This window comes from Rhinolophus sinicus, chromosome 12 (assembly GCF_057876585.1).
Source record: "Rhinolophus sinicus isolate RSI-liver-muscle chromosome 12, RSI-T2T, whole genome shotgun sequence".
Taxonomy (NCBI): Eukaryota; Metazoa; Chordata; class Mammalia; order Chiroptera; family Rhinolophidae; genus Rhinolophus; species Rhinolophus sinicus.
The window spans coordinates 30,912,243-30,923,630 of NC_142512.1; the positions used below are offsets into that span (position 1 = coordinate 30,912,243).

At 45.3% G+C, this 11,388-nt stretch overlaps 1 protein-coding gene and 1 long non-coding RNA gene across 3 annotated transcripts in view; one reads left to right on the forward strand and one right to left on the reverse strand.

Moving 5' to 3' along the window:
• The window catches only part of AKAP1 (A-kinase anchoring protein 1), a 56,296-nt gene extending 53,904 nt beyond the window's left edge, over window positions 1-2,392 (reverse strand). Inside the window, exon 1 of the mRNA XM_088802156.1 lies at window positions 2,235-2,392. The gene's annotated coding sequence lies outside the window, so the exon portion shown is untranslated. The remainder of the gene's footprint in view (window positions 1-2,234) is intronic.
• The window catches only part of LOC148756508 (uncharacterized), a 41,319-nt gene that overhangs the window by 22,772 nt on the left and 7,159 nt on the right, over window positions 1-11,388 (forward strand). Inside the window, exons 3-5 of one of the 2 annotated variants that reach the window (XR_016022879.1) lie at window positions 440-1,179; window positions 4,042-4,193; window positions 6,027-6,142. This is a non-coding gene — a long non-coding RNA (uncharacterized LOC148756508). The remainder of the gene's footprint in view (window positions 1-439; window positions 1,180-4,041; window positions 4,194-6,026; window positions 6,143-11,388) is intronic. The other variant, XR_016022880.1, reaches the window with a different exon arrangement.

Consider the following 11,388-nt stretch of genomic DNA (forward strand, 5'->3'; position numbering starts at 1 on the left):
GAGAGCTCCCTCACTACAAGTTTTAAGCCTCCCTCACTAGAGACATTTTAAGTCACCTTTTCCCTAGTTTCTCAGCTCCTTAGCCCCGGGCTTTGATTACTCTTCTAATCAGTTCTGAGTCCTAGACTAAAGATTGCTCCCAGCCTGAATCACAGGTTGTTTCTCACCCCTGCCTCAAATGACTACCTAAAAGCCTGTGACTTCCCAACACCCCCAAGCCATTCCCGACCTAACTCTTGGCCATCCCAGAAACCACATAGGTTTTAACATTCCCCCAGGCCAGTACACTTGTTAATTGTAATCACTGAAGACTGATGTTCTTTCCAACCCATTCTGGGCCCAGCTCTGGGACAATTGACGCCACCTAAATAACTTGAATGGCCACAGGCTCTATAGCGTTAACGGATTTATTAATTAAAATCTATTTTTCCTCATTTAGGGGCTTTGGGGATGCAGAGGATACCCCAACAAGATTGCCAGTCCCAACCAAAGAAGCCAACATGGTCTTCCAGGCGGGTCCCGAGACCCCTTCCTCTCATCTGAGATCAGATAGGGCGAGAGTTCTGTGAATCCCCCAATAGGTAGGGACAGCTCTACACCCCTGCCCAGTAGGAAGCAGATACAGAAGAACAGACCTCCTGTCCCTCAACGTCCCATAGAGATTTTATGAGGATCCCGTCTCTCAAGGGAAAAACAAGGCAGGCAGTTAGAGATAGGCATCGGGTCTTTACATCACCGCCCAGAAGACCTCCCCTCTCTGTCCAAACCTTCCCCTTTCCATTGTAAACAAATGGATACAAGGTACCCAACTAGATCAAACCAACCACTCACACCTGCGCAGTTTAAAAAAGATGAGGTATAGCCGCTTGTCAATCACAGGTGTCAATCAGTTGGTCCCACACCGGGAAAAGGAACAGCCCATTTGAGAGAAAAAACAAAAAAACCCAAGGCCTCATTAGTCGGGGCCCTGATCCATTCTCGACTGCTCAGGTCCGTATTTCTTTGAAGTGTACTATCTCTTCTAATAAACTACTCTTTCACCACTTTATCTCTGTGTCTCGTTCAATTCTTTGCTCGAGACGCCAAGAACCTGGACATTGCCCCGAGAAGGACTCACTCTCCGGTAACAGTAAGGCCACCTGTGTTTCCAGGCGACACAGAGGGAACCATTCCCACCAGGTGAGTTTAACTCCAGCTAAACTTAACTGAACATGGGTAAAGTTTGATGTCCTAGAAGACCCCAGAGCTGTTTAATATGTGTGTAGTAAAGCAGACTATGGCAGAGGAGCCACTGGACTATTTCCTGATCAAACCAGACGGACGGGACTAGGTCAGGTAATTTTCATTTTAGTTCACCTCCCAACAACCCTGAACCACAGGTGAGCTGTTTTTCACCTCTTTCAACAGGGAGGTTAAGTAAGTTACCCAGAGGGACACAGCCAGAAGGGGCAGAGCTGGGATTGGAACGAGGATGTTTGGCTCCAGAGCCTGAAGTCTCCCTGTGGATGAGAAAGACAGATAGAAGGATAGACACGTGGAAGGATAGCATCAGCACTGCTGAACTTCAGGGCCGTTCATGGCATGGTCCTGTGTTGTTGTTAGAAAATAATGAAAATAACAACTGACATTTATTGCATTGTCCTAAAATTCTTGTGTACATAACCTCATTTACTCCCCCTAATGACCCTATAAAGAAGGTGCTATTATTGTCTTGCTTTTGCAGATGAGGTAAGAGACTCTGAATGTCTTGTCCAAGGTCACACAACTAGTACATGGCCGAGCCAGGCTTCAAACTCAGAGAGTCTGACTCCAAAACCCATGCATTTGTGCCCCACGCTATGCTCCTCCTACCTAGAACGGGGGCCAGCCACTCTTAGCCACTAAGTACAGCAGTTCTAAAGCCTTGTCCAGGGGCAGGCAGAGGGACACGACTATCCTGATCATTCAGGCATGAGCTCTGGAGTCAGGCGGGACTAAATTCACACCTAACCTGCTGACCTCACCTTGAGCGCTTCCAGCCTCCACCTCTTCATCCCCAAAACAACGTTGGCTGTCGCCTCCTTTCTGCCATTTTCCAGGATTGTGATGTGAACACAGAGGAACGAAAGTGCCACAACCCCGCTGGGGCTTTCCTATCTCTTGTGTCCAGCACTGCTCCCTCTTTTTCTTCCATCCATGTCAACAGACCACAGAACTCAGCACCTCCTCAGTGTCCCCAGAGGGAATGCACTCACCCACACTCACAACCGTGGAGAAGATTTCAAAGCAGAGCTGTGCTCACAGAACACAATTCCGTTTGATTCTTCAGTGCTTCTTTCCAGTCAGCCACCCATCTGTCTGTCACCACCACCACCACCTTTGGCAGATGGTGACCCAAAGAGAACTTCCTTCTTCTCTGTGTCTTTCCTCTCGCTCTCCCCCACTCACTCCCTGGACACACACAAACTCCTCTTGGAGCCTTGCCCGGGTTAGATATGTTTTCTTCCCCAGCACGTCCTGGGTGCCTCCCTCCAGCTCAGGTGGTTTAAGTATTTGTTCCAAATACTCAAGTGTTATTCTCCTCCTGCTTGGAATCCTGGTAAATATATCAGCTTCCTCGGCCAATGCCTCCCTTTGCTGAAGCTCTTTAGAAAAAGGAAGATCATGGAAATGTGTCGCCAGAGCTGCTGTGCCTGTGGGGGATGCGGGGGGGTGGGGGTGGGGGTGGGGAGGAAGGTTTGGCTGCCTTTGCCTGTACTGGTCTTTCCCCCACTGCCTCCCTTTCGAAAGGTCACTGGTTTCAAAGGTCTCAGCAAGTCTATCCTGAGCTCCTATTTTTCCATATGTGGGTTTCTAGCTCCTCCTAACAGCAAGAGGGATTTCTCTCTGGTGAAAGCTGCCAAAGGTGGTGGCTGGAATCTCTGAGAAAGCAATTACCTTGAAGAGCCTTCCCTGGAGAACAGCCTCTTTCTCTTCCAAATTGGAAAATTCTGACTTCGTGCCAATTAGTCCAGAGGGCACTTGGAACTTTACCAGCTGAAACCCTAACAACCCTTAAAGGGAAAGTGAGCCAAGAACAAAGGCAACCTTCTGGGTGCTGTGGCAGCAGGCTTTTAAAAGACAAAGCACAAGGTAATAATGAACTGTTACTAGAATATAATGTTAAAACCTGTCACCGATTAAAGTTAAACACAGGACTTCCCCCCCCCCCATGAGTATATAATATAGATTTCATTGCTGAGTTCTACGATCATCTCCTTTACCCTAAAGGTGAAATAGTTATTCTGAAAAACATCAGAAACCTCCTAAAAATCCATACAAAAACGGATAATGTGATCTGCTGACGGTTAATTGTTTTTTATAATAATAGAATGGCTGAGGGATGATTGCAAGTTTCTTTTTAGTTACATTGGCTGTGGGATGCACTCTATGATTCCCCCCCTTCTTTCGCCTCCCCCCATCCCCCAACTCCGGTTCAAGCCATTGTTTCTCAGTCTAGTTGTGTAGGACACAGCTCCCTGACTCATGCTGGGATTGAGTCTTGCACTCCCCAGAATGAGGCAGTCGGGAGCCAGTCGTCAGTCGGCTGTTCACGGCAGCTCTTGCCAGCTGCCGGCCACTCATGCTGGCTGCCGGCCACTCCTGGCAGCACACGGTAGCCCATGGCAGCACACAGTAGCTCATGGCAGCACACAGCAGCATACAGCAGCATACAGTAGCATACAGCAGCATACAGCAGCATACAGCAGCATACAGCAGCATACAGCAGCATACAGCAGCATACAGCAGCATACAGCAGCATACAGCCGCCGGCGCCAACCTCTGGCTGCTCACGGCAGCCCAGCTCCAGGAAGAGCTGTTGTTCCCAATCTTAGCTGTAGAGGGCGCAGCTCACTGGCCCATATGGGAATCGAACCAGCAACCTCAGCATAAGGAGCACAGCGCTCCAACCACCTGAGCCACCAGGCCGGCCCTATGATAATATTATTATTTTTGAAACAGATGTGCTACCTCTGTTAGGCTTTGCCTAAAACAACACTCACCTTTGTTTGGTCTGCCCAGGTGAACATCGACTAGAGTAGTCCAGAGATGTGCAGACCGGCAAGATGAAGCTGGCCTGGATTAACATCTTGCCATGTGTCATCACCAATTGGATGGCCACTCTTCAGCTCCCTTGAAGATGACTATGCAAGCACCTGAAGCTTTAAACCAGGGTGAGTTAAGGGGAAAGGGAGGATGCTGGAGAAACTGATCAGTGCCATCACACACGGTTTGGCAGAGAAGGTGGTGAGAGGAGAGATCTGGTCCAGGGGGAGTTCTGTACATCAAAGGTCTTCAAATTAAGCTACATCATTAATGACGCTATTTAATTCTGGAGAAAGTTACCTGGAATCAGCTTTTTGCTTTTGAGTCTGACCCAGATGTTGACTGCTGATAAATTCTAATGGCAGGAAAGACCAACTGCCAGCATTGCTTGTAAACATCACAGCAAAATATTGCATTCCCTTCACTGCCCCTCTGAAATGACCACTTTTTCTGAGGAACAAAAAAATGAATCCCCAATGCTAACGTATTGTAGATCTGAGCCCAAAAACATCTGTGTTTTCCCCAGATTTGATTTATTGTAACCAAAGTATATTCTAACACTACTTTCTTTTGACTTGGCATTTTGTGTTTCCTTTTTAGATTGGCGTTTTTATTTTACAATATTTTCTCAGTGGTTTCTTTCTCAGGGCTTGACTTGAGCTTTAGCAATTTAAAACAGGTTATTCTTCTAAGAGCAGAGTTAAATGTGTTCCCAGGGAGATGCCAAATGCCACTTTATTTTGTTTGCAATTGTCTCAAGAAAGCCTTTTAATAGTTCTAGCAGTAGGGATGGTAAACTGTGGAAACAAGATAAACTGGGAGAACTTGAACCTGCCCCAACTCCCTTCTTTTCCTGTACACTTGAGGCAACTAAACTGGAAGTTGGATGTCATGAATCCTAGAGTTTTACTTGGAATTTCCTGCTCCTGACACTAAAGTTGTATTTTGTGTTAGGATCAGGAATAATTAAGAAGCCAAACCTAATGACACGGTCTCAAAGTACATTTGAAACACTTCCCCATGGCAGTAATTCTCAGTTTCTCTGGGTTTGTGAAAAAGACATAACAATGCCATTCTTAGTTTCTAAAGCCACACTGTATTTAGTTAGAATTAGGTGTGGCTATACATGGAAGGAAATCCACAGCACAGCTGGCTTAAGATTAAACTTTATCTTCAAATGGTGGAAAAGTGGAATGGTGGCTCCTCTCTTCAAAATGCTCAAGGACCCTGGTTTCTTAGTTATCACTTGCATCATTTAGGGCTGTCTCAGCTACATGGGAGGGAAAATCTAACTCAAACTGGTTTAAGCAATTTATTGGGTGCTGGAAATGTAAAGTTGGAGAATACTTCTTCCCTCAGATATTATTTGACCCAGGGCTCAAACATGTCATTGCACTGGGGCTCTATTTCTCTCCATCGTTTGGCTCTGCCTTTTGCCAAGTTAGCTTCATTCTCAGGCCTCCTCAGGTTTACATCCGCCCTGATTCAAGCCCAGCAGAAACAAGAGGGTAGCAGTTACTTTTGGTGCCCAGAGAACCAACTAACTCTCTCTGTCTCTCTGTCTCTCTCTCCTTCTCTCTCTCTCTCTCTGTCTGTCTGTCTCTGTCTGTCTCTGTCTGTCTGTCTCTCTCTCTCTCACACACACACACACACAAATGTGCACACCCTATATTGCATGCATCTTTATATACCACCATCACCTAACATAGTTCTTACACATGGAGAGGATTCAACAAACACGTCTAAATGCTTCTTAGAATGGAAAACTTTTTGCCGGTGCACAACTACAGGACCAGCCAGGTGGACTTGGAGGAGGAACCCTGAGACACCCCAGAGAGAATTGTCTTTCATTAGGCCTGTCTGATGACTAATGTCTGCTAATCCCCTGGAGGACAACACTACTTTCAGGTTTCCCAGGGGAGTAGCCTTTACAAACCAAACAACATTTTCTTTTTCTGCAGAACGATGAACAATAATAGCAGATAATGCCGGCTGAAGGCTAACTGTATTGCTTCACATTTAATCGTCAAAACCCTATTATTATCCCCATTTTACAAACGAGGAAGTTGAGGCACAGGTAAGTGAAGCCACTTGCCGAAGGCTACCTGAGCCAGGATGGAATCCAGGAACCCTTCTGCTTCCTGGTCTTGGAGAGACTTCCAAGTACTTCTTTCTAAACACTGGTGTCAGATTTCTTCCTTCTTCTCCAAGTCCCTTGCAGTGGGCCTCCTCTACCTGGCCATTACTTGTTACAAGTTCCTATAGGAGTCTTCCTAGGTCCTTCTGTCTTCTCACAGTCTGGACTCTGTCTCGGTAATTTCATTAAAGCCCTTGGGTTCAGCCACCGCTATCATGATTGCATTTGACTACATATAATGGAAATAGTAAGTGTACTAGCATGACCAAATGGGAGCTTATTTTTTTAGTAAGACTAAAAATACATGATCTGGGGCTGGCACAGCAGCTCTACAATGTCATCAAGGTCCTAGGGACCCTCCACTTTTTCTCTCCACCATCCTCACATACAGCTTTCATTCTCACACTCTTCTTGCCTTAGGTAACAAGATAGATGCTCTGCCTCTAGTCTCAAGTTCATGGTCAAAGCAGGAAGATGGGAGAACGACAAAAATGCACACACGTCTAATCTATCCCTTTGTATAAAGTTTCTTGGAACTCCTGTTCAGCTACTTCTCCTTACCTCTCATTGGTCAGAGGTGGCCGTTCCTAGCGAGCAGTCAGGGAAGAATCTTTAACTGGGTACATGGAACCCTGGACAAATTTAAGAACCCAATAGAAAGAAAATTTACACACACACACACACACACACACACACACACACACACAGTGGAATATTATTCAGCTGTGAGAAAGAAGGAAATCTAGCCATTTGCAACAACATGGATGGACTTTGAGGGCATCAAGCTAAGTGAGATAAGTCAGACAGAGATAGACAAGAACTGTAGGATATCACTTGTATGTGGAACCTGAAAAAGCTGAACTCAAATAAGAACAGTAGAATGGTGGTTACCAGGAGCTGGGGGTTGGAGAGATGTTTTAGGATACGAACTTGCAACCAGTAGATAAATAAGTTCTGGAAATCTAGTGCACAGCGTCGTGAATATAGTCAACAGTACTGCATTATAAACTTCAAAGTTGCTAAGAGACTCGGTCTTAATTGTTCTCATCACAAAAAAAAAGATAATTAGGTGAGCTGATAGAAGTGTAATTTTTATCGTTAGCAATACTGCTGTAGTAATCATACTGTAATACTATGTTTCCCCCCAAAAAAGACCTAGCTGGACCATCAGCTCTAATGCGTCTTTTGGAGCAAAAATTAATGTAAGACCCGGTATTATATTTATTAAATTATACCTGGTATTATATTATATTATACTATAAGAATGGGTCTTATAGTAAAATAAGATGGGTCTTATATTAATTTTTGCTCCAAAAGATGCGTCAGAGCTGATGGTCCAGCTAGGTCTTATTTTCGGGGAAACACGGAACCACAGTGTGTGGGACTCCCATGTGAAGGAGTCCCAGAAACTCTTTTTCACTTCCTGATCATTTTACCCACTCAAGTACATAAGATGTTGGGTCCTCAGCAAGGGGATGAACCTAGAGACCCTGGCCGTTTTGTCAGTCTTGTTAAAGAACAAAATTCAACTGAGCAAATTTTAAAGATCTTATTGGCTTTATTCAGAGGTCCATGGATTGGGGAGCATCCAATCTAGCAGATATATAGGAGCTCCACAGAGGTTTTATAGGCAGAAGGGAGCAGGAACAAGGAAGCTATTCTGGGCATCTGCTGATTGGTTAAGGTAGCGTTACTTTCCTTGTATTGAGCAAAGGTAAGTGTTCGAGTTGGGTCAGGTCACTTAGACTGAGCAGACAAGCACTCATTGACCTAGGCCTTCCTTTTCTGGGAGAACCCAGCCTAGAAACTTAGTGTAAGTTTTGGTTTGCTGCATGAGTGACTCCAACTTGGGGCTAGTCTGGTTACTTTAACCCTCTTTATCTTGGTGAACTGCCTAGCTATTGCCCCAAGTTATTCTAGGTCAGATTTCTGATTGATCTCATTTCTAAAGGTTTCCGTCCTGCTAAGATGAGTGCCTTGACCCACTCCATCCTGCCTTTCCTCATTCTCCTGTTATAATTAATCTCATGTTTTTGTCAGCATCTATAAAACCCACGAGGGGAAGCTGAGACAGCAAATGCAATTAAGGCTTCTGGGATTATTGCTGGTTTTGCAGCAGTACTCGTTTACATAGGGTACCCATGGAAGAGCCCCACCCACCCCCAATCACAGCATCGGTCATGACCTGGGTAACAGGCATATTCAGTGGATGACTATCCCGGTTATCACAAAGCCAGTCCTACATGACTTGCTTATGGGGCACATTGGTTGCTTCATGTGGGGTGTTCACTTGGTACTTATAGGGAGTCAGACAGTCCCCCTTCTCAGATAAACAGCCCTTACAGTGGCTTTCATTTAATCCATCAGCCTGGTTGTTTACTTGGGAATAACTGGCCAGGTGTCTGGACCTTGTACAGCTGTTAAAGAAATAATTCAACCAAGTAAATTTGAAGATCTCATTGTCTTTCTTGAGTGCTTCATGAATCAAGCAGCATCCTGTTTAGCAAGTAGAGAGGTGCTCCAGAAAAGCTGTACAACGTGGAAGGCTTTTATAGGCAGAAACTGGGCAGGACAAGGAAATTATTAGCAAAAGAAAAGATTGTTTCAGCCAAGGCTACCTTCCCTTAGGGGAAGGGAGGGGGGGTGTCTTATCAGGCAGGTTACCTTAGCTTCCTTTGCGTGAAGGAGAGGGCCTCCTTGACAGATGACCTCATTGGTAGTGACAGAAAATTACAGACTGACAAGGATTACATTCCTGAAGAAGGTTGAAACTGCAATTAGGTCAGGTATTAAGTCTAGGTTCAGTGTCAGGGGCTTTAGCACAAGTGACTCCATTTGGAGCCTGTGGTTCTCTCTTGAACAGTAGTCACCTGTGAGTGTTCCATAGTGAGTTGTGGGTCCTACATCAACCCAAACACGCTTTTCTGCTCTGTAGCATTCAAAACCAAAGACACTGCACCTACATTAGTCACGTTCACAGTCTGTTTTAGTAAAGGTTCTTCAGGAAACTGATAACACCAATCCACAAAATGAGACAGACCCTTCACACTGTACCCACTGGTTTCACGTTCCTTGGTTTTGCCCTTCCCCAACGTGGACCACCTTCTTAGTGACCAGAGGTATTAGAGTTACTCTCTGTTGTCCCCACATAATCCTTCCTCTTGGGGACAGCTTTGAGGCCAGTGGTTGAAGCTCAGACTGATAGAAATCTGAGCTTGGTTCAGCATCAAAGTCTGACCCAGAACTCTTTTAATTTCATTTTAGCTATTACAGATAACAATAACCAAGGCATTGTGTATTTTGCGCCTTTCTTATCGTTTGCATTTCATTTGCATTCAGTAAACCAACTCCCTGGGAGTTGCCAATTTTTACCGGTAATAACTTAGCTTGCACAGCTTCTTCTCCATACCCTGGGCGACCACATGGCCACCCAGGAATCAAAGGTTCCTTATGTCCCACCCTTTCATTCTTAATCTTCCCAAACCACGTTTCAGTGGACAAGGGCCATGAGCAAACCCCACATTTTCTGACACCAAAAGAGCTGTTAATACTCACAGTACTTCTGATACCAAATGTGTGGGTTTTCCACACCAACAACCACTTCTGTGACTCTAGCACCAACTAGGTGTCCTACAAGTCAATTCAATTCTGACTGTAACTACCCAGAGGTAGCATCAGACCCCACAGGTTTAAGGGCTTAATCCCACAAGACTGCCCTCCCTTCAGACACTAATCCTGAATGGGGTGGCCAGGGTACCCACACTTCTGTCCAACTTGGCTACAAATTCTGGGGTTGCTACTACAACCCCTCCAAGATTCGATAATTAAGTAGAGCAACTCACTCAGGAAAAGTGCTTTACTATGACTGCTTTACTATGTTAAAAAAATAAATAAATAACAGACCTGAATGGAGTCATTTTGTCCCAACAACAGCAAACCAAAACTTAATTGCAGTATTCAACCTCTCCCAAGAATATGTCCTTTACACAGTACATCTGAAACCTCCTGATTAGCTAGTAATCTGCATAATAAACCCCTGCAGTTCCCTTAACCCAAAAAGATGTCCCAGACTGAAACAATCCTTTCTTTTCTTTTGCTAGATGGGAAGCAGCCTGATTCATGAATCACTTAATAAAGCCAATTAGATCTTCAAATTTACTCAGCAGAATTTGTTTTTTTTTTAAACAATTATAAAGCACACAACTCGGGACCAGTTAAATGGAAGGAAGAGATGTATAAGGCAAGCTTTGGGAGAAGCTTGGAGCTTCCATGCCCTCAGGGCATGCCACCCTCCCCTTTCCTTCTGGCCATCTCTCCTTCCAGGCAAAATGAACGAAAGTGTGCGCTGCTCCAAGTTCTGTCCACTGGGAGGATTCTTCTTCCCCACCACCTTGCAGGGCTCTGAGAGGGGCTTTAGTGCTGTCGCTCTCCACTTTCAGGCGATGCATGCAGACCATACAGAACTATCTGTAAATCAAGCCTGAGACTGTTCTTCCTCAGTCAACCATCATAGGGAATGCCCCATGAAGGCATGGGTGTGGGTTGAGAGAATGTCATGTAAAAGGAAGAGGGGCCCTGGGCAAGTCTGGGAATTGGTTCCAGGATCTTAGGACAAGAGATTCACCTCCTCAGGCAGGGATGGAAGGGCTGCCTCTAGGGGCAAAAAAGGTTAGAGGTCCCTAACTTCTTTGGAATCTGCCCATATGACCCATCCTAAGCTTCACACTTGCATTCTGTGCCAACCAATACCCTGACTTCTAACAAACTCAATTTGTGTCGTAAACCAATGCCCAAAGGACTCACAAGACTCAGTGACTAGTTATACTCACAGCTAAACTGTTTCCAGCAAAGGATACCCAGCAGAGGCAGCACTGAGGGAGTCCAGGGGAATCCAATCCGGCCTCTCGTGTTATTGTCCAAGGGCACACAGGATGCTGTCTCCCACGCTGAACCACAGGGAAAGTGTGCAGTGCCTCTGCCCGAGGAAGCCTATTTCAGTCTTAGGCCAGAAGGGGCTGCTCATGAAGATATAACCTACTATTAACTCCCCACATTCTGTAGGAACAGACTTTGTTTGGTTTTCAGAATCTCAGCCCCACACTTGAAGAGGTAGTGTTTCTTTCAGGGCCATCACAGAAGCTATCAGATTCCTTATGCAGACTCTGAGCCACGAATTAAAATTTCAA